This window comes from Paralichthys olivaceus, chromosome 14 (genome assembly GCF_024713975.1).
Source record: "Paralichthys olivaceus isolate ysfri-2021 chromosome 14, ASM2471397v2, whole genome shotgun sequence".
Taxonomy (NCBI): Eukaryota; Metazoa; Chordata; class Actinopteri; order Pleuronectiformes; family Paralichthyidae; genus Paralichthys; species Paralichthys olivaceus.
Genome location: NC_091106.1, coordinates 21,749,924 through 21,773,559, shown reverse-complemented (window position 1 = coordinate 21,773,559; position 23,636 = coordinate 21,749,924). Strand labels below are relative to the sequence as shown.

At 45.1% G+C, this 23,636-nt stretch overlaps 1 protein-coding gene across 1 annotated transcript in view; it reads left to right on the top strand.

Moving 5' to 3' along the window:
• The first annotated feature begins 753 nt into the window (after positions 1–753).
• cdh11 (cadherin 11, type 2, OB-cadherin (osteoblast)) overlaps positions 754–23,636 on the top strand; it is a 76,738-nt gene continuing 53,855 nt past the window's right edge. The window contains exon 1 of the mRNA XM_069539258.1: positions 754–1,241. The gene's annotated coding sequence lies outside the window, so the exon portion shown is untranslated. The remainder of the gene's footprint in view (positions 1,242–23,636) is intronic.

Here is a 23,636-nt window from a genome sequence, read left to right as displayed (position 1 = left end):
TTAACTGGATTATTTTCTAAATGTAGCCGCGTGAGTCATGAACCATCTGCTGTCTCACCACCACACTTCATTATATTTAATCTTTGATTTCCTTCCTCTTTCTTTGAAGGAGATGCACTATTTTAAATGTGACTTTTTTTATTCAGCCAATCACCTCTCAGAAAAAGGGTCTCCCACAGCTGCTCCTCCCCTCCTCTCCCTGCTCCTCGCCTCTGATTGGCTGCCTGCGAGAGTCTAACTCTTGCCCGGGGGTCTCAGCCAATGAGGAGCGAGCAACTGTTGCATTCATTTACCCCCCCCCACCCCCCCACCCCTGCAGAGGGTTCCTGTTTCCAGCTCCTGATGTGAAGCAGCCTGCAGTGACACAGAGGGAACCATGTCTATAACTCATCATCTCCATGAATTTCAATTAATGCATTTGTATTTTCCTGCTGCAGCTTCACTGCTTCATCACAATTGTGCAAAGAAATAAAAAGTGGGTTGTTGCATTTTGTCTTATTTGTCTTCTGTGGTGACACAATCCAATAAGCCCAAATATTAAAAATGCACAATATTAACGTGATGATTAAAAAAAAATATGATTCTAACTGTAAGAAAGCAGAAGAGAATAGAAAGAGAGGAGAGAGGGTTACTCTAGTTTCCAACGCCCTCCATCGGCAGCGACATCTCTCTCCCTCCCTCCCCTCTCTCTCTCTCTCTCTCCCTCCCTCTCTGCCTGCTGCTGCCGCTGCGCGCACGTCCATCTCTCCCTCACTTCTTCCCTCACACCGTTTCCGAGGCTCTTGGAGGGAGGACGGATAAACGGCGCAGACTGCTCACCGGATTTGATACCCGAAGGAGGGGAGGAATGCTACGGTGATTTCCCTCTCTTCTCTCCCAACACCCACCTCCACCAACCTCCTCCTCACCCCTCTTCATCACATCAAACTCGGAGCCTTATCCAGACGCACTGTTTATCTCTCTTTTTATTCCTCTTTGCTTGGTTTGGTTTATTTTTTTGGTGTGTGCCTGTGCGCTCCAGTGGATAAAAGAACATTTTATGCTCCAAGGAGAACCGACTTTTTATTCCCTCTTCTCCTCCAGGCGCACACAAACAGAAAGAAACTGGGGTTTCCATAAGTGGATGTGTTGGACATCTCATGTAAGAAGCAATACTAGTTGGAAGAAGTGAGCGTTTTCCTCTGGCTTGTATGTATTGGGGGAAATTCCCTTGGCTGCGCACGGACTCCCTCACTTCCAAGGTAAGCACCGGTCGAGTTTAGTATGTTTTTTGCCGTTGTCACCTCCTCACAGCTGCGTCCATCCTCCCTCTGCCCCTGGGTCTGTTCCTCGCTGTGCTCGCTCTCCGTGCGCCTCTCTGTGCGGAGGCTTTGCGGAGCAGGCGAGATAGAGAGAGGGAGAGCGGGGGGGGGAAGTGTCTCGGTTCTCGGGGATGCTGGTGGAGGTGGTGGTGGTGGTGGTGGTGGCACTTTGGATGAAAGCATCACTCAGTGTGCTGCATGTGCGGTTCCCTGCGTACACAGCCGTTCAAAAGTTCCCAGTGAGAGGAGGATGTTTCAGTGAATAAGGAGCAAGGTGCGAAATCCCCTCAGAGTCGTTGCGCACCAGCGTCTGTCACCAAATCCAGAAGACCTGCATGTTGTGTGTTTGTTGTGCTGCTCGCTGGTAACACAGCGGACTTTATCTGCTCCCTGGAGCCGCAGGATGACGGTTGGATTTCTGCGGTTTGTCCATATAACGCAGCCAGTGTTATTCACGACTCAAGCGCGTATGTGTCTGGATACTGGCGGAGAGAGTGCTGGGTTCGTGTGCGTCTGCAACCGTGCATTTGTGTGCGCGTTTGACCGTGCGTGTGTATGTGTGTGTATGTCTGGCCACGTATGGTGGTCGATCTCGGTGCAGGCTCCGGTTTCGCCGTCCCCGTGCCTCCGCGTAACGGCGACGCTCAACTTTTGGATCAGTCTCCCAACGCGTGTGTGAGGACGTTTAACGGTCAAATCACTTCATCCATGGAATTCACACGTTCAGCCAACGGAGCCACATGGATTAACACAAGTTACTTTGCGGAGTGAGAGATTTATTTGCATTTATTTTGGCCCTTTGGTGCCAGAAATCGATTTTACGCATTGTCCATCTCCTGTTGAGCGCATGAAATCTGCCCTACAGTCTAAATGATCCACCCCGACTCATCTATTTCTCTTTCTGTTCCTTTCTCTCCTAGTCTTGCGTCCTTTCCTCGTCCATCACGTGGACCCCTCTCTCCACAGCGTTCAGCGTCGCTTTGTGAATCTCAGATCTCGAAACGCGAATCCCCACAGATTCCTCATACGGTTTAGTATTCAGTCCATTTGAATACTTCAGCCGGAGCTGCGTCCTTGCCCTTTTCCGAGTGCGCCAGTGCCGGTGAACCTGCATGAAAAATGCATACAGCTCACATACTTGCCTCTGGGCTTATTCTGCACTCAATTAAGCTCGTGCGCTCTGCGTATCGTCACCTATAGGGGCCACATTAGGTATTTTTAATTGTTGCAGGGGGGCATCTGCTGAAACCGTATGCGTCCACGCTGGATGAGTCTCTGCTGGTGTGATGTTAATAATTGGCTCGTGTGTGTGTGCGTGGATGAAGCTCTGAGCCGCTGGTGCGTCGTCTGTAAGTGAGATATTAGTTTGGGCAGCTGCAATTCCGCTGCGTTTCCAATGAGGGAGCAGAGAGAGAGAGAGAGAGAGAGAGAGAGAGAGAGAGAGAGAGAGAGGCGTTGACTGTGGAGCTGTACAGTCTTTGGTATTCATGGCACAGCTCAAGATTGCTGTTCTCAAGCAGGCAATAATCTCTCCCTCTCACTCGCCACCTCTCTCCCCCTCTGTCTCCCACACTGTTGCGCAATCTCCTCTCTCTCTCTCTCTTCCTCCCTCTCCCCCTTTTGCATTTCATCCTCACCCACACCCCTCTCTCTACCTCTCCATCCCTCCCTGTGCTCTTCAGTCTTGTGGGAGCTATTGAGAAAATCATTTGCTGCTGCTGTGTTTTTATTCGATGGGGAGTTCTTATATCAGCTCTCTGGCTTATTGGCTGGTTTGCAGCTCTTGTTTCTTGAGGTGCGAGAACAAAGCAAAGTACAGAAAGATCCTTTTAGAGGCACCGGCTCCAGTTAGTGAGAAGAAAAAAACTTCTCGTCGTACATTCTCACAGGGAAAAAAAAGCTCTCGACACATTTTTTGCAGTGTAGCAACAATGTTGTTGTGGCTTTTGAATGTGGTTACTTCACTGACAACAACTCACTGTGCATTTCTGCCCATTGCATTTCGATAATTAGCTCACGGACTAGTCGACATTGCAGAGAAGAGACGGAAAGTAACCCCTTCGTTTTATGAGATTATTTTGTGGTTCAGTGGCAACTTAAACGACACCACAAGAAAAAAAAATGTTGTAAGTAGATTTGTGCTTTTGGACATTGGCTTTATTCCATGTATCAGTCACAGAAATGCACTGATGAAGGGAGGGAGGACGTGCAGAGGGGATACGGTGTTGAGAGGAGAAACATCAGGGCGGAAGGAGGAAAGAGCACGACTCCTATCAGGATATGAGGAGGGCAGCATGACTTCTATCAGCAGTATATATTTCGTCTGACTATTTCTTTTTCTCGACTGTTTGTCTGAGTTGAAATGAGAACTGCAGCCGGCACACTGCCTGTCTTCACTTTGCCATCTCAGGAGTGAACACAGCTCCCCTTTCAGTTCCTCGCAAAAAAAAAATAAGAGTGCACAGGTTTCATGTCTGGGGAAAAAAAAAAGTGATTGTGTGTTTAAAAAAGCAGGACAGACACACACAGTATTCCCTCGCACCAGTACGTCTTTGTGCTATTTAGGGTTGAGCTGCATACACAAAACCTGGCTTGGATGACAGATGAAAGCTGGTGGGTGAGGTATCAGATTTTTCACTGATGCTCAGCCAAGAAATCGCACAGAAACTGACACAGAAACGTCGTCATTCGTTGGGAGTCGTCAAACGCCGTTTTTATGCAGGACCTGGCAGCAGAGACGTCGTGCTCAGTGGCTGTCGTCCTTATAGTTTTGTAAAAGATATAATTAAATGTGCGAACAGAAAGAAATGTGTGTCCTTCAGCAACGTTTGAAACGACACAACTGGGCCAGTGTTTGCTTCTGCGTTCAAATTAAGATGCACGTTGCAATTAAAGTTACAGATTGTGTTTGTGGGAACAGCAGCATAGACTTATACTGATGTGTTTATGAAGGATCAGGTGAGTCTGAGCTGCACATTAGTTGTTGTTTTCAATAGTTTGAACCTTCATCTCTTTCCTTCTCTTTATGCATGTGAGGGTTTACACACACACACACACACACGGCAGGCTTACGTTAGGGTTTTTATCTGACTTGTTTTGGCCCCGAGCCTCCAGTTAAAGATTGCACGATCCCTCCACAATCTCCAAATGTGCAGGATTGCATTTGGAAAAAAATAAACTACTGGACTGACTTTAAAGGCAAAGTGACTGCAAACACTGCTGACGTAGCTCACCAGGGAGGAGGCGAGATAGAGGGATTAATTTATTGCACTCTAATCGTCATATTCATATTTAATCAGGCACCAGCTGCTCGTTTTTTCGCAAGTCGCGGTGTTGTAAACTAGCTTCTTTGAAAGAGGAAGGGAAAAGAGTGGCCTGCAGGAGGTCAGACTTCAAAAAGGAAAGAGAAGTAAAGAGCTGGAGTGGAGGAGAGAAGCACTGGAGCTTTTCTAGGTGACGACAGAGGGAGCTGTTGGGCTTTGCTGCTGCACCGACGTCCTCGCCTCTTCTCTTTTTTCTCTTCGTTCTGCTCTTTCTAAGTCTTTCCAAATCCCTTTTTTTTTTTTTACTTTCCCCCCTTCTCTCTCTCTCCCTCTCTCTCTGAAGGAGCCAGTCAAGAGAGTTGGAGAGGTAGTTAGGCTCCCCAGGGATGCAGGATTCAATCTGCACGCCCCAAACACACACACACACGTCTAGTCTACATAAGCATGTCCACCGTGACTGGCTTCTGTTACCTTCAGATTTGCATTCCCTCCTGGAGTAAGAGAGAGAGAGAGAGAGGGAGGGAAGGGGAGTAAGAGAAAGAAAATGGAGAGCGGCAGTTAAGAAGCAGGCGACATTGGGGGGGAGGGAATTGAGTCATCTGTTTTGTTTAGCTTTCCTCTCGTCCCTGGGTCCACAGGTGCGATGGAAAGAGGAGCCAGAATAACAGACGACTGCTTAAACTTCCAGCCTCCGTCGCTGTTTTTTTGCACGTCTCGACTCTGCCATTCTCCCTCGGCTCCTCGTCTTTGTCCTCCCCATCCTCGTCTCCCTCTCAATTCAAGACGAAATCCTGTGAAGCCAGGTAGACTGATTCATAATGTCCTGTGGCAGCGTGATGGGATTATAACTCTAATCTCCGGTCTCTACCAGATTAAATGACGCAGCCAGTAATTAGTATTTCTGACCTCTCGTCCCTTTACTTGCCCTCTAGAGAGAGAAAGAGACAGTGGCCGATTTGTCTGCGTTTAACGAGGGGGTGAGGTGGACGGGGGAGCGGTGTCCTGGGTATCGGTGCATGTAAAGTTGAGGACTGAGACGGTGCAGGTTGTTCGTTGTTGTCGACCGTTTCCTCTCAGAATAACGTCCCAGCGTTAGTTTCCACTTTAAGTATCGAGTCTGCGTCTTTCTCTTGTTTCCACGTGCTCATGTGGTTTCAATTAGTCCTCGAGTGTTCCACATTCCAGTGACACGAAAGTTATGGTGCAGGAACCTGAGAGGTGAAGTTACCTGCCAACTTCAACACATTAAAAACCGGGCTTTAATGAATACAACATGCAGCCAGGTCATTATTTACCTAAAAAGTGACTTTTTAGTCCAAATTTTGCAGAACTCTGATATTTTTTAAGTTTTCCTTCGGTCCGCTAACTCTCAGAATTTTCTTGATTTTATATCCTTTAAATAATCCAAACAAAACTTTCAAACTGCAGATATAAGCAGTTTTATCAGACCAACATCTGTCTGTCTGACGTGTTGAGGGTGTTTCCTGAACCTAACGCGAGCTGAGACTGAATTAAATCCCTGCAGCTCCGACAAAGGACAAAGGACAAATTAATAAATTAAACATCAAGCTAAAACTCAATAAGCTGGAAAATGATTCTCAGTTTTTTGGCCACAGAAACAAAGCAGCAGCAGCAGCATCGAGATTCACGGACACAGTCGTGTGTTCTCTTTATTTGATGAGTAACGTGACCTTGAAGCCATTTAAGATGTGCCAGGCTTTAACTGGACGGATGCACTCGAGGACTTGGAGACAAAAAAAACCAACACAGACGCTGTTTAGAACGATTAAACAAGAATCACGTGGTCGCACAGAAACAAACCAGCATCAATTAAAAATGAGACTTTTAAAGCTTTTTCTCTCCTCCTCATCCTGGGAACACGACGACAGACGCTGCAGCTAATACGGGAACCTCGTCAGTTGAACTTCGCTCCTCAGTCAGCGTGACCTTCTTCTCTTATACGTGAGACAGCTCGGCACAGGCCTTTTGGTTTTGGTTTCAGATGACGAGGCTGCGGTGTAATTGTGATCACGGCGGAGTCTGGATCAATGTTGTTCAGGATTAATGGGCGATTTCATTGATTTCAATATCGACGATCAGAAAACAGCGTTGACAGGGGCATTGATCGGATTAGAATGAGAATTGATTGCTCCAGATAGAGAAGGATATCGATCAGAACACCTCCACCAGTGCATGTTTGCATGTGTGAAACCAAACGTACTGCCAGTGGGATTTTGCAAGGTACTGCATGTGTGTGTGTGTGTGTGTGTGTGTGTGTGTGTGTGTGTGTGTGTGTGTGTGTGTGTGACAGAGCATCTCTGTGTAATCCAGTGTAATTTGTTTTCTGTGACAGTCGTTAGGTGCAGTCAGGTGGTTTCTGGTCTCATGACACCAGTCACACAGGAGGAAGAAAAGCAAGGTTGTTCTCTGGCAGCCAATTTTAACTGCATTTCTGCTTTGGTGGACACTATTCAGCTGGGAGACACTGAAACACAGTGAAGGAGAGGAGGAGGAGGGAGGAGGGAGGAAGACGAGGGCTACGAGATGAAGGTCAAGAGCTGAGTTCAGCTCTCATATGAATTTCAGCGAATTTTCCCTTTTTTTCCACCTTCTTCCAAGAGTTTGGTGTAAAAAAAAAAAATGCTCCAGATTGCCGGTCAGTGAGGATTTTCTTTAATGGCAATTAATTATTCACAGCTGAAAAGTCTTCACGTTGGACAGATTCTGTGTGAAGTACAGACGAGTCAGTGGGAAAGAAAGGACGGAGGAAAGAGAGGCTAGTTGCTGCGTCGTGCGGGTCAAGGAGAGATTTAATGAGTCATTTGCTTCTCATTATACAGGATAATAATTAACAGTAGGTGTGTGTGTGTGTGTGTGTGTGTGTGTGTGCGTGTGTGTGTGCGAGTGATCATTTTCTTTTTTGGAGCCGCCATTAGAGCGGTCAATCATTTCCATCTCACTTCACTTCCTGTCTCCTGACACCCTCTTTCTCTCTGATTCACATCAGAACGTCAACCAAAGATTAATTTATATTATCGAGAAACCTTTTGATTATCATCTTTTAAAATCGTGCGACTCAAGTTGTTTATGGAAAATATTAAAATAGTGAGTAAACAACGTCCAAATCAACTCAGGAGACAGAGAGCGATGTCTTCAATGAGCTGAAGTGATTCATCAAATATCAATATTTAGATTTATTCCTCATCAACTAATCATCTTTCTCTCTTTTCACCTTCACCCTTCTGTTGCTCCCTCCATTCCATCTCTCCAGTGCCCCTCCCTCCCTCCACACACACACACACATATGTATAAGCAGACAGTGGTGTCGATTACCATAATTAACATGGTTATGTTAATTGCAGGTTAATTTTGCTGATGGAACATTTATAAAGGTGAACTCTGTGGACGCTGTGGCCTCAAGGCTCAGAGCGTGATTGTGTGTGTCTGTTTGAATTGTCTGCATACGGTCGTGTTTTTGTGTTAGCGCCTGTGTGTGGGTGTGTATCTCCTGTAAACAGCACATGTACGTGCTAACAGACACAACCAGCGATGCTGGAAACTGAAGTTGAAAAACAGTGTGACTCAAACTTAAACAGTGGCATCGGCTCACCAGTCAAAGAACCGTGTATCTGCGACCTCCATCTGCCCAACAGCATTCATCATACATTCCTCACAGCGCATGTTCCTTTTGTCTCGCCTCAGTTTAGACTAACTGGAAAGTGAGACGTTAAATTTGACGACACAGAGCGCCGAGGACAGAAATAGCCCCTAACGTATAGCTGGAGGGCCGAATGCACGACAAACTGTTATGATGTGTGGTGTCTGATGTCGCGGGGGGGGGGGAGAGGGGCTCTGGCGCCTGTTTGTATAAACGTTCGTACAGGAAGTAAACATCTCCACACCACTATCATTATTCATATTATTAGATTTTATAAGAAAGGAATGTGTCTCTTCTCTGTCCTTGTGTTCCCTACTTCTGTTGTCTGTGCTGCGTTCCCTGGAGACAGAGGAGTTATGGCTGAAACTTCTAAACTGGTTTCACCAATGAACTCGTTCTGAGTGAATTATTTTGACAAATGTCACAAAAACAGAGTCATGGCAACCGGTTTGTTTTTGTTTGTCCAGAGAACGTTATCGCAGCCCGACTGGTGCGAAGGGGGGGGGGGTTCCCACATGTTCCCACTTCCTCTAAGTATCTAGACACGTGAACGATGCCACCCTGCACATCTGGAGTCTGCACGGTAGTGATCATGGTGTGCAGCCGCACTATCGAGGTCCCGCCCACGCACGCGCTCGACCAAATGTCAGTCATTATCATTCTCACACTCAAACGGGCGGATCCTTCCCGGCCGAACCAATCCCAGGATTCAAAGCGCCTCAGTGACAAGACGACAAGATGAACGAGACGTCTGATGCTTCAGTATCAAGCTTCAACACAACCGAACCCCGGTGCACAAAAAAATATAACTTTATGTCCAACTTCAGCTCTGTTGCTAGGCTACACCAATAAGGGGCGAGATGGTAACGGCGATCACGGCGATCCTCCGTAGCCCAGACCACCTCATTTCGATCTAGCCCTCGCAGTTTGCGGCCCGCAGAGACGGCCTCCTTCCTGGGGACGTGTCCCCGTGTTCTCCAAAGGATGCAGCCTCACTAATGTTTTGCATTTTGACAAACATACTTGATCCAGTGTATATCTGTATAACTTGGATAAATATGTGAAGAGGCTTCTCAGCTGCACATTCGTTTCAAAGTGTATTTCAACCAGTCAGCCTGCTGCCGCTCTTGATGTCAGAGCAACGCTTTGATCACACTGGGACTTATCTAGTAGTTCCCATCCTCCCCTGTCTCTCTCTCCCTCTCTCCTCCTCCTCTCCCTCATTCCTTCTCATTACTTTACTCTCTTTCTTTCTTTTCCCTTCCCTCCCCTATCGTCGCTTCTCGTCCCTCCTCTTTTCTCCTCCTGTCCCCTTCGATACGTCTCTTCCCTTTCTCACCTTCTCTCCCGCTCCTCTATATTTATCCACATTGTGCCGTAGATGAAGCGAACGCAGCCACTCAGCCGGAGAAGTTCCAAAAATAAACCTGACGAGTCGACACGGACGAAACTGAGATTTACTGATGAACACACAACATGACGTTATAATCAATTTAACGTTTACCAGATTAAACTGCACTCGTGAATGCAGAGTTTTGCCGATGAGCATCTCGTGGCCTCGTTGATTTGGCCCTGCAGATTTGAAGGTGTGCACAGAGGATGCTTCTCGTCTGTTTACCTTCCCACAGAAGAACCCTTGAAAATTACATAACCTCTGTCAGAAAGAGTAGTGGCAGATGACGGCTCACTCGAACACATATTCACAGGATGGAGGTGGGGGGGGGGGGGGGGGGGGGGGGGGGGGGGGGCGTTGCACATGGGACTCTGACACATAACTCACACACAAAATGCTGTTTTCTTTTCTACACGAGAGAGCATCTCTGCAAGCTTGACCTCTTTACTATAATAACCTCTTCATTGGCCTCCCTCTGTCTCTTTGTGTTTGTTTCTCGACGTGTGTTCATGTTTATTTCTCCTCTCCCGTCCTCCCTCTCTCCTTGTTTTCACGCCCACACTCCCTTTTCTTTGCTTCTTTTTTCGCTCTCTGATTCTCTTGCCCATCTTCCCTCGCCATTTCTCATTCCTTCTTTCTTTCCCTCCGTCTCCCTCCATCCATGCTCCATTGACCATGACACTTATGATGGTGTAATATGATTGAAGATGACTGCTGCTTCTTCATTGGACAGTATTCTTTTCACTTTTTTCCGCGCAGACGGCTCGACTCTTCGCCCGCTCCGTGGCTTAATCCCACGACCATGACTCAGAGAATTTCAGAGCAGCACTTACATAAAACAAACTCCCTCTTTCTGTTTTATGTTGTCATCCGTCCTCTCAGGTTTTCTTTGGTAAACCAGCTTGTTTCTCGCTTCTCTCTCTCTCTCTTTTATCTGCCTATCTTCTCCTCAATGGTCTCCATCTCTCATCCTCCGTCCGTTTTTATCTCCCTCTTCCACTGTCTCTTTAGGTTTCACTCGCAGCTGTGACTGCGCTGACCTTTGCAGTGAAAGGAGAAGCAGTGAATGACAGATATAGCCTCCTTCAGGACCTGCTAATTGTTATTTCACTATAAAAGGCCATAGCTATATATAGAAAGTGAGAAACAAGGCAGGTCCTGTGCTTTCCAGTCACTGACACTTTTCTTGACACCGTCATTAATCCACGTGTGAAATATAATTAACACCTTAAACTTAAAAAGAAGGTAGACACATTGTGTTTTGCCCTTTAAACCGTGATCTCTTGGTATTTGAACAGATATAAATGGGTGGTGCTCTGTGAATTGATCTGACAGCCTTCACCTGCCTTTTAAAACATCATTTGAACTATTTTTAACCAGCACATGTCTATTTTACAGTGTTTATCGAAAGATAGGAAGCTTACGATATCAAACATGGATAAATATTAAATAGAACGCTAAACAATCTCAGTGTTTGTTTTTGCAATTTCTTTGAAATGTGCACATATAATCCGCTCGGAGTTATTTTTAAATCCTGGTGAAGTAGCAACCGCTTAGAGCCATTTTCATAAATTGTATGTGTTTCCAGTGTTTATGTGGAGTGACATCGAGTGTGTCACAGCAGCGTTTTATTCTCATTGTGATGTTGTGAAAGCTCGTGACATGGACATTGTTTATATTCTGGTGGCAAGGTTGAACAAACAAGGTCACCGTGCATGTGTGTGTGTGTGTGTGTGTGTGCATCACCGTCCAATGTGGGTGTTTTCACATACGAGGGCTAAAGCTGACCATGCAAGGTCAGCGTGTAATATGTGAGTTTGCGTGCGCACGGTTTTTCACGTGAGCATCACCAGAACATCGTATAACAGCCGTTAGAGGCTATATGTCTGCATGTGTCAGTGGCACCTAAAGGTTGCATATGTAAGGTCACCCCAGGCTGTGTGTGTGTGTGTGTGTGTGTGTGTATGTGTGTGTGTGTGTATGTGTGTGTGTGTTGTTAGATGGATTAGGGGTTTGTCTGTGGAAACTGAAATAACAGTGTGTGGCTGCAGTTGTGTGTGTGTGTGAGTGAACGGGTGCAGTCGTGCAAAGGGGTAAATGGATCGCCGCTTGTCTAGACAGCAGTTTTGACCTTTTTTATATGTATTTGAAAGTAGTCCTTATGTTTTATTCACGGATAATGCTAATATTTTATTCAACGAGGAAACGCACAAATCATTAAGAGCGGTATAGAGAACGAAGATTTGCGTGTCACCAGGTTTCACTCTCCAGATGAAAAGGAATATATCAAAGAGCGCCTCTTGCCGTGACAGTTAGAGGTGAGAGAAACTCTTATTTATGAGGATTTCTGTTTGGTATTTATCCTTTTCGATACAGTACTTATCTGATGCTTTCATTCAAAGAAGCGTACACTAAATGGGGAGGAACAGGTTCAGCTGCTTGAGGACACTTCACTGCACAGTGCCGCTGGTGGAAGCTGTGATTTTGATGTGAGCTTTTCCTTTTTTTCCGTTTTTTTTTCCAAAAAACCATCTGCACTGCAAGTTTTCAAAAAGAGGTTTTTGGGAGCCTCAAGGATTCTGTAGAGCTCCCAATGTCACGAAGAATGAATTATTTTCAGAGCCATTTTTTTTCCAGAATATAAAACAACAGTTAAATATTTCCATCCCGTTTAAAACGTATTGTTTTCCTGCTGAGTTTTGGCACCACTACAAACATTCAGTCATCAATCAAATTAAAAAACCGAACCAGGGCAAATAGTCTCCAGATGGTTTTCATTTGACAAACATGCCTCAGATTTAAAGATGCTGAGCTACTTTTGCAGTTTCGTTGATAAATGTGATTCATATGTGGGTTATGGTCTTGCGAGGAGTTTGAGAGCCAGCAGTGGAGGCCCACTGAAGTACGGGACTGCAGCTCGGCGTAACAAAGGGCTCTCTGTGTCAACCTGGAGAGAGACGGGAGGGAACTTGGTTTCAACAAGCATGTGGGGGTAGAAGAGGATGGGGGGTATTATCAAGCATCCAGCGCTTCCATGCATCGGTTTGGAAAACAAAAAAAATGGGGAGGGAGACGAGAATGGAGGGGAAACAGCCGAGGGGATCGTTTTCCAGGGGAGGATGTTTCGGCACAATGACCCTTGTGTCCTCCGGTTTGTCACAGAGTGGAGTGTTTGTTGGGTGAGGGGCGGGAGACGGCAATTTAGAAGGGGTAATTAGGGTCATTACACATGCATGGAAGGTGTAATGGTCCGCAACATTGCTGATCAATTCCTCCCTCTTAGCTCAATGCCTATCTCGTTCCCTTCAATTCACCGTAGCTCATTCATCTTCACTGTGCCCATTCCAAAATAATTTATTAAGGAAAACACATTCCAGCTTCCTGTTTTGAATCGTAGCCACAAAAATGAAATAAATATCCTATTTTTTTTTTTTAAATCCTAGTTTTCTTTATTTTATATTCCATTCCATGCGAAGATGTCCAACAGTGAGCAGCTGTCACGAGAGAGGATCTGTGCATGAAATATTAATGAAGTTATTAGCTGTCCTGAGGCCTTAACTTAAAGAGGAGTAAAACATTTGATGACTCACAGACAGCTTTGGAATAAAACCCGTCATTGCACTTTATCATTATGAATAAAAAACGCTTCAGAGCCATAAAACGACTAATGACTTCTCGCCGAACAGATCATGACCTTCCGTCGAGCCTGAATGTTTGGGCAGCGAGGTCTCCCTGGGCTAATGTGTATGTAAACGCTGTGTGTCAGTTACTGGATAAATGGGATCGGAGGAGGATGGGGGGGGGTGTACATCTCCAGCTGAAGGGAGGGTGCTCTTAAAAAGCTTAGTGGCATCCACTAAGACCTTGTGTTCTGCCCCTTGCCTCCTCAATAGAGCAAAGCTAATCTGGGTCTGCTTAGGGGCGCTTCTTTCGACTCATGGGTCACCCTCTCTCTTCCTCCCTTTCTCTTCTTCCACTTGAAGAAAACCTGCTGCCAATATTCCAGTGATCTCAATCCAACTCTCTGTCCGTCTGTTTGACTCTCTGTTCTCTCTCTCTCCCCCTCACCATCACTCGGCAAGTTTTGGCAAGCAGGTAAATGTTTTACAAAAGGAGGAAAGAAAACTTGCTGAGAATGGCACTCAGAGGAGCGCATTTACCACCGCCAAGGCCCAACAGTCCCCTCAAATTCAATCCAGCTATTTGTCAAGATTCATGAATTATTCTGTGGGAACTTAGTGAAAATGTCCAAAGATGCATTTTTTCTTGCAAGAAAGTGATGAAAAAAAATCCAGTTTTCCAATTTTAATGAGTTTTTCTGTCCCACACTTCTACCAAAGTTTGTGGAAATCAGTTCAGCAGCAGCAACAAAGCAGTAGTAGTAGTAGTAGTAGTAGTAGTAGTTGTAGTAGTTTTGCATAATCCTGCTTTTTAAATAAACCAAGAAACAAACTAGGATGGTTCTCAGTAGAGTGCATTCCTACAGCAGTCCCCTTAAATTCAATCCAGCTGCACCAATCCGCTCACACTCGTTCACATCAGTACCTGAAGTATTCCTGATTTCTTCCCCTCAGGATCTATGAATTGTTCCCGGGGAAATTAGTGAAAATATCCAAAATTCTTGCAATGACAAACAAAACCTCCTTGGTTGTGGTAATACAGTAAAACACAAAAAGGTATCCGTCATAATGGAGCGAATGTTTTCTGATGAAAATAAAATGTGTGTCTTTTAAATTCAAGCATCTTCCTCCTTCCACCTCACTATCTCCTCTTTCTTCCACCCATCACTGGCTCCCGGGGGTCACGGTGTCAGCTGCTGGACAATAGGACAGCTGTATCCAGATCCACCAAAGACCTACAAGCCCCCCCAGGGGTGGGATTAAGCCAATTAGTAGCTGTCAATCACTGTGACATATCATGGACAGCTAGATCAATACTCGGAGGGATGGGCAGGAGAGAAGGTGGGACAAGTAGACGGAGGCTGGCAGCGAGGGCGGACTTTGAACGTGGAAGGATTGAGGCGCTAAGTGTGGCGGGATGGAGAGATAAAGGGAAGGAGAAAGGACGGAAAGGAAGTCTGGGGGAGGCAGACTGCACAGAGCGAGCGGCGGGATGGTTTGAGGGAAAAAAAGGACGTGGATACAAGTGGGCTAAGATCAGATACAGATGAACGTATGGAGGGATGAAAGGAAATTAAACCATGCCAAACGAGTGCAGATTTATTCTTCCAGCTTGAATGGATGCATCAAAGTAAAAAACTACACCAGAGACGTTCAGGGACAATGTGAGATATTGCTTCTCGTGTAGTCGCGGCGATTTAATGGAGTGAATGATTAAAACAGTGGTAGAAACACAGACATGAAAGGAGAGACGAATGTATGGAAGGAGGAAAACATGCAAAACAGGACGGTCAGAGAAGAGCGCAAACCTCAAGAGATGTTAAAAATGAAGAGGTGCGCAAATCAGTGGTCTCCGCTCTTCCCCTTCTCCCTTTCCCGATCAGCTCTCTCCGTCTCCCATCTGTTTTACATTTACGTATTTGTGGGAGAGTGCTCCGTATTCCAAAGACCTTAGCTGGAGAGAAAAAAAATGAATTTGTTTATCATGGTGGGGATATCAGAAGATCCCATCTCCTTCCGACAGCTGAGAGAAGGGGGAGAAAAGGCCTCAGTGGAGAATCAATGGGCCTCCGAGAATGAATGACAGGGAGGGAGGAGGAGGTGGAGGAGGATGTGGGGGGAAGGAGAGAAAGAAATGATGTAAAAAAAAAGGTGGAGGAAATGAGAAAAACAGGGTGAAATGGAGGGTGCAGATGGTAAATAAAGATACGTGCCATCAAATTTGAGTGAGAAAAAAGAAAGTGACTGCATGAATACAATCTGAAGAGAAAAAGCCCAAAGAATGAAAACGGATGAATGGAAAAGACGGGGAGACACCGAGTGGAAAGGGAAGGATGAAGATCTTTACAGAAAAATAATTGAGAATGAATCTGTCATCAAAAGGAAAAAAAACGATCAATGTTTTTGAGCTGCTTGAGCTGAAAGTGAGAATACATGGAAGCACGTTGACGGTAAAAGGACGTGGCGACGGGAGAAAAAGAGGAGGAACTGGGGAGAAGAAGAAGAGGAGGGAAGGGGAAAGCGAAAAGAAAGGAGAGGAAGAGAAGATGCTGTATGAACATGCAAACAAATTAAGGGGTGGAGGAGAAAAGGGGGGTTCAGGGGGAAAAAGAGAGAGAGAGAGGTTTTAAAAGCAGTAAAGATGGATGAAAGGATGGGAGGGGGAAACGGAGAGATGAGGAGAGGAGGGCGAGGCAGCTCGTGTGAAAGTTTGACGAATCAAATAAAAGACCAGATGAGTGAGAAAAAGGAGGAAACGGGACAAATTAGCAGAAAAGAAAAGGGAACGAAAATGAGGAGGAGAGGATGTTGTGTGAATGTGACGCTCAGAACATCTGGCATAACTCCTCGAGTTGTTCGGCCTTTTGAATTTGTGTGTTTACAGTGTGTGTGTGTGTGTGTGTCGAGAGAGAGAGAGAGAGAAATGAGGGTTAGACTAAAGCAGCGATGCACAAAGACAAACCAACTCGACCTGCCACACTCATTTATCTACGCCTGGACGGACACAGAAAGGAGAGATCGAAGGTTTGAGCGAGAGAGAGAGAGAGAGGGGCGGAGACAAGAAAATCTGTGTGTGTGTGTGTGTGGGTGTGTGTGTGTGTGGGTGGGGGGGTGGAGTAGGAGTCGGAGGAGAGATTTGTTTTTGATTGATTTACCTCATTCTCCAAGGCCACTGAGTCATGTAATCATCTGGATTTTTTCTGATCTGCGCTCTTTATGGAGGGGATGTGTCGTTTCTTCAGTTTATTCCTTCACAGGCGCGAACACGTGAACGGCGTTTCTTTCCCTCTCCGACTTAAATACTGCTCATTATGACTCGTAGATATGAATCGAGATGCCGGTCGACACTCTTCCGGTTCTTCTGTTTCCTCTATATTTTACAAACTCTGAGATAAGGATGGTTTTTTTCGTGTTATTTAAGTGTATTTTGTCCGTTTAGTTTCATTATTTATTTCACGTTCTTTTAACAAGTGTATTTTACGGCTGTTTTCCCTCTTGAGGAGACTTTGAATAATTCAAGACATTTCATCAGGAGCATATTGTTCCAACTTCTGTTTTCCGCTTTGGTTTCTTTCTCTTTGAAACTGCAGATGTGTATCCGTCGTGTGTTTTATTAAAGGAGAACCATTATTCTTGTTTCCAGTTTTTTTTTTAAATAGCATGAATCACAGTTCACTAAAACGCTGCAGCTCCTCTGTTCATTCTCTGACTGGAACAGGTGATATTATTTAAAGGCTTAAACTCTGATTTCCCTTAGCTGGCCAGAGGGGGCGCTCCACCTCAACCTCTGGAAACCAATATGACTTAATCACATCATTGATTGGAAATGTGCAACCTAACGATGGATTTAGTCGTTCAATCAGAATCAGAAAATAAAATACTCCTACATATGCTGATGCTGTAGTAAGATTAGGATTATATTAAATTAATACTCAGGCAGAGTGATTTGGGAGAATGAGATTAGAGCTGATGACCACACAAAGGAAACCGTCATGAGCTGATGTCAGAAACTGCTGGAAGCCGGAGTTCAGATCAGCTTGAAGCCTCAGATTTTTACGTCATTATTATTTCATATGTTTAGATTGATTTACATTTTTATATTTTTGTTTTTAATACCACTGAAGCGTCTCACTGGCCTTCTGTCGCTGCCTCCTTCTGCCTCTGTTGTGCTTTGTCTCCTTTCTCCTCTTTAAAAGTGTATTCTGTCTGCTCCTTTAGATCTTAACAAGCATGTTTTCCGCTTGTTTTAACCCTTAAGGAGCCTCTGAATAATTCATTGGGCTCCCACAAGTTTGGCTAATGGGTCAGTCACAAAGCCATAGATTTGTAAAGGAGGGTAATCCACCTTTATGAGACCCCTGCTCATGTGTGCGGCATGGGCAGTGTGTGTGTGTGTGTGTGTGCGCACAGACGGGTCAGACCCACAGGTTTTAAGACAAGGAGCGTTTTGTCCGACAAGAATTTTGTGTTGTGTGTGTATGTGTGTTTTAGCTGTCGAGTGCTGAGTGCTGCCAGGATTTGTAGCCGTGCGACCACAATGACCCTTTCATGCAAAGAACCATCTGATTGTGTGTGCGGCCGTGCATTCGTCTGTGTGTGTGTGTGTGGTGATTTTGTAGGCCCCTTTTTCTGTGCGACCAAATCTCTTTATCTGTCCAGGACAATAAGAGATGGAGGCCTGAAGGCACAGACACACAGGGACAGACCGTAGACACAGAGACAGACAGCTGGAAGATAAGCAGACAGACACACAGCTGTATAATTCAGGTCACTGGCACACAAACAAGCACAGACGCACTTTTATCACAATCCGTCAATGCACTCGAAGCCTCTATACCTGCCAACCTATCTCGGCATTAATGCAGGTGTCTTGAACTGTAAACCGGTGAAAGGCGGATCAGCTCTCACAGCGTCTCTGTCCGCCAGATGGACTCTACGTGTTCCTGAATGCTCCGAAAATGATCCTGCGTCCGAAACCTGTGTCCTCCCTTCTTGTACACGCTCACAGCAACAGCAGAATATTGTAAAATACCCAGATTACAAACACAGAGGTGAGAGCGGTTGCGGCGGAGCCACGGGAGAGAAATGAGAGCAAAGCAGTGAAGGAGAAAAGCTTTTTTAGCTGCGAGGTAAAAGCATATTAGGCCGAGCACAGGTGGGAAAAGACCTGAAACACTTTATTAGTTCTTGATGAGGTGCGTTTTAAGCTTTAAAAAATGAATTGGGGGGGGAAATGGCTGGAGTTTGGATTGGAAAGGTAGTTTCCACCTCTGGGAAACTCAAAGACAGATTAGACGATATGGACTTAAAATAAAGAACAGAAATAGTTCATGGCTGTCGTCAGCGCTTCGTCTAACAGTAGTGGGCATTTTTCAAACTTCTCTATTCACCGAGTTCGTACACAGGAGAGCAGAGATGGAGAAAAAGAATGGAAAGAAGAAATGAGGCTAAAGGGGAAAGAGGAACAGAAACTAGTGCTGTGTGTGTGTGAGAGAGAGAGAGATGCCAGTTTGTTCAAATGTCTGCTGAGAGAAACCTGCAATCACACACACTCCAAACTACCTGCTTTCTTCCTCTCTTTCCTTCTTCCTTTCACTCGTTCTCTCCTTCTTTCTCTTTGCAGACGTGTTCGTTGGCCCCTCTCAGACTTAATTTGATGAGTTTTCCATGACTGGGGCCCCTTCTTCCCTGTGCTTGAGCTTGTGTGTGGTTTTGGCGAAAGGACAAGCTTCAAGTTATTTCTGGCGTTCTTTATTGGTTGGACATGCTAAGCAAAGTCTGGATTTATTTCCCACCACCATTTCTCATATTTCATTTGTTCTCTTTCTTGTTTCCTTTCCTCACTCTCAGTATCGTACCTCTGCATTAAATCAATTTCAAACTCTGGATACTACCCAGCGTTCCACACTGACCAGCTTTATCCAAGTTTGCGTGTAGACCTCGAAACATCTCTCTTTTCTTGCAGACGTGATTTTCACGTCGTTACCAGTTTGCGAACGGATCTGCAAACATGATCCAACAATCTAAACATTTTCGCTAAACAAAGGCAAACTGTAAACTGATGCACAAAAATAAAACTACTTCACATACCGAAGCTGTTTACAGACATTTTTCTGAAGTGTTCCAGAGGGGCTTTGTGTGAGAATACAAATGTTCACGTCAGTCGCTCCAGACAGAGTTTTTCTTGCCAGTGCTCACTTGGACATTTTTGTGCTTCTCGTCCCAACTTGTTTTGAGTTTGTGTCTCAAAATGGTTTCTTGGAGAATGAGTTTAACTTTGAAAAAATATGCTTTTCCCACAGCTCTTGAAATACAGCAGCTCTTCATAGCTCCAAGATGTTAGATTTATCCATACTGCTCATCCTGTAAGGGTCAGGACGAGGGGCTGGAGCCAGTCCTGTAGCTGACTTTGGGCCAGAGGTGACGTACACCTTGGGCGGGTCGGATAAAAACAACCATACACGCTTAACCTAACCCTAATCTGTGGAGTACTTGGAGAAAACCCAACATGCTAGATTTGTACTTTTTAATTAAGTTCTGTTTTACTTACTATTTTCAGTAGTCTAGGTAGGATTACGTAATAATTAGATGCTCTACAAGTCGTTCCTGCTGCCGCTCTGTTGACTTTATACTAATGGGTTTGCTTAGCGGGGACAGGTGGTTGTTTTATATGTTCTCCTCATTCAACTGAACCCGTTTCACAAATGAAGTGGAGCAGAGCTGTTCTGGAAACGGAAAGTTCGTTCAGTCAGTCGTGACAGTAAAAGTCCGGGTGGTCCAGGAGTGGGCTGGGCTGTCGTTATGGAAACGAAGGCTGGTTAAAAGTCTCACGATTACACATCCGTGGATGTAAGAGACAAAGTAGTAAAACAGTAAAGTGTGTGTGTGTGTGTGTGTGGGAGAGGGAGGCTCTGTAACGTCACTCATTTACATAACACTACAGTCAACTGCGGTGAAGAGGGAGACACATTTTAATGGTGTGTGTGCCGGACCCGCAGGGGAGACCCAGCAGGGGGTTAGGAAACAACACACACACACACACACACACACGGTAAACAGATAACAAACGAGCTGAGTGTGATGTAAATGCTTCGTCTTTTCTCAGTGTTTTCACGTCTGTTGCTTGTTCCTGTTGAACGGTCCTGAGGCAGCTCACACCGCTCCCGCTGCCATTCAACCGCTTTCAAGAAACCAGGCGTGATGTGATAGGAAGCACGGGGAATGTGCGCCTAAATATGAATGGTCCTTTCCTGCCTATTTTAATTCCGTTTTCATTTAACCAAGTGGGTTGCGGCACATCGGGAGGCGGCCCTCTTCCTGGTGCATAACAATACACGGAGATGCTTATTTGAACGGAGCCGGACTATTTGTTCCACTTAGTCTCTGTTTTACCGAGAAGATACAGAAGAGAATAAATCCTGTGTGACAAAACCAGCCCACTGGCGAAATGAAAACATCGCAAGAAACAGTCCAATACCAGAATTCAAAATACACCACAATGCTTTTAAAGTCCAACTGCGTTACAATCTTTGCCAAATGTGCGTAATATCTACAACGACAGTATAAACAGTGTAAATGTTGTGCATTTAACTAAACAGTTCTAAACGGATGCAATAACTTATTTAGCTTCACTATATCACCCTAATTATGTACTTATAATAAATGCATGTGTAATTAGGCTACGTATATACATGCTCTTGGCATTTTATTAACCTTATTTCAGCTGATGCACTTCACACCGGTTTAATATTAAAGTCTGCTTGAGTGTACATTGTATTTCACGTCTACACAACCGTCTCTCAGAAGTCAGAACAGCAGGTATGACCTCCAGTCGTACGCTGTCCACCCGGTGGATTGATTAACCTGGAGGAGATGTGCCCTCAGCTCCGGCTCTCAGACCACAACAGCTTGAGGGATTTAAATGACTGCGAGCTGCCACAAACAGTGAAATAGTTCAAAAAGCAATCGCCCGGTGTCACAGGAAATTGTGTGGGATTGGTAAAAGACAAAGGGATCAATTTCTGATTGTCCTCTACAAACTGAAAACTTGTCTCCTTGAGCGATACCACAAGTCCCAGTGAATCAAACCTTCGTCCTCGGACTCTAATGCTTTGTGCGAGGACTGAAACACCTTGTTTTTCTCATTTGGTTTTGTCAAGGTGATGTTTTTGTCACATCTCTTGCTTAAAGGCTCAAAGTTTGGCTTATTCATTCCTGCCCAAGTTATGTTAGAGGCTGACTGATATTTTGGGTTTTGCTGATAAAAATTGTCCAATATGAGCCGTCACAGACGTGTCGGTATTTTATACATTATTCATAAAGCTAGGTTTATTTCCCTCATCGAAGTTCAATGTATTTGGTTGTATTCTCATATTTAAAGTTATTTATAATAATGTTTAAGGTTAAATTTGTATAAAATCTCCTAATTGTCCGAATCTAAACCAACAAACACCAACACATCAAACACTGTCTGAATTTCACCCGACACCTTGAAAATGTCTGAACCATGAACCTGCTCTGAACTGCGGTCGGATTGGTTTGACCTCTGCTCGTGTCTCTAATCAACCTCCGACACTTGACTTCGATCGATCGCTGGGCACGCGTCATCTCAAAAGGCTGAATACGCAGCTCCACCAGCGTCTCTTCGATCCCGATGGTTTTACAAACGATTCAGACCGTAGCCGGCTAACGTCACAACATGGCAACAACAAAAACAAAAAAACCACAAAGGAGCCTTTGAGATTTGCTTTAATGGCTTTCTCTAAAAATAGGTGAATTTCCTGAAAAGCTGCATCTGCAAACAGGTGTTTACCATCCCTGGGTGTTTTGTCCCGGTTTCTGTTTCCTCAGCGCAGCCTCGGTGCTTATCTGCAGCCCAGGACACACCCAGCGTCTCTGCTCTCACTCTCTCCTCTCTTTATCTTCCTCTCCCGCTCCCTCCCTCGATCCCCGGAGGCTGTTTAGTGGGGATCTGTGACAGATTCTGCTGTGTATGTGCATGTAGCACTAGAAGCTCTAGTGGTAATGACAGGCAGATGGGGTTATTCATCAGCGACCACGTCTCTGCAAGTTTAAGCAACCACCCCCCCTTTTATCTCCATCTATTTATCTGTCTATCTGATGATACATCTGAATAATGATAGATACAAGGAAATCCTCTTTACTCACCTCCTGAGCTCTTGATATTCTTTTTGTCTTCCTCAGTCTTACATGACTTCCTGCAGTTGTCGCTTCACTACGGCTCTGCCCATTACGTTTTACTGTTTGTTGCCCGTAATGTTAATTATCTATGAATTAAAGATGCTGCTGCTGTTCTCTCATTATAAGTCATTCTGGATGAGACTCTCACTTGGACTGTGAAACTGTAAATTAATTAGTCCATATGGGAAGACATTAAAACCAATTACAACCTCCTTGGGGAGTTCACATTCTGCACGTGTGCACGTTTAATCATGGCTCGCCCCGACTCCTTCTGTCCGTCACACACACACACACACACACATATACATTCACAAATACTGCCAACTTTGTATATAGGTCAAATCTCTTCGCCCACAACTATTCAGAGATCCATTTATGCATCCCGCCTTTCTCTCACACGCACCCTTATGAAAACACACTTAGAAACACCGCCGCACACATATGAACACACACATACACGCTGCAGGGCGGCCACGGCTCCATTATTTTTCCGAAGTGGCTTTTCACATCCATGGCTCATGCTGCTTTAGGGTGTGTGTGTGTGTGTCTGTGTGGTACTGTGATGGGTGGGGGTGCTTGACAAAGATGGTGACATAAACCATTTCTAGTGCCGTCCTGATGTGTGTGTGTGTGTGTGTGTTATAGCTGCTGACATCAAAAACTCCGTCCAGGCCAGTTTGGCATCGGCTTCACACAATAACGACTAAATAAAGAAACCAGGAGAGGAGTGAGGATGGAGATTGGTCATGGAAAGAAGGATTCTGGGAAAACTGTGTCTTATATTTTTGCTGTGATCAGTAGAAAGCGAACGTCCCGTGTGTGTTCTGTGCATTAATGATTAATCAGTGCATAAAGAAAAACACATTTTTGAATCTCTTATTTTAGGCTCTTGTGACACAAACTGCTGGATGAACAAAATTACACACAAAACTTTTTCCACACAGAAGTGGCTCATGAGCTGAATCAGCAGTGTGTGTGTGAGTGTGTGAGTGTGTGTGTGAGATGAAATGTAAACACACACATTTACACACCTGCTGTTTAAGTATGAAGAAGAGGAGACAGCATGTGTGGAGGAGTTAGAACAGGCCGCCAGTGAAGACGGAAAAACCAGCACCTGAGTCATGTCGAGTTTTTGGGAGCAGATGTTGATGCTGATGTTAGGGAGTAAAAAAAGTTATGATACAGATTCTTGTTGTTGTC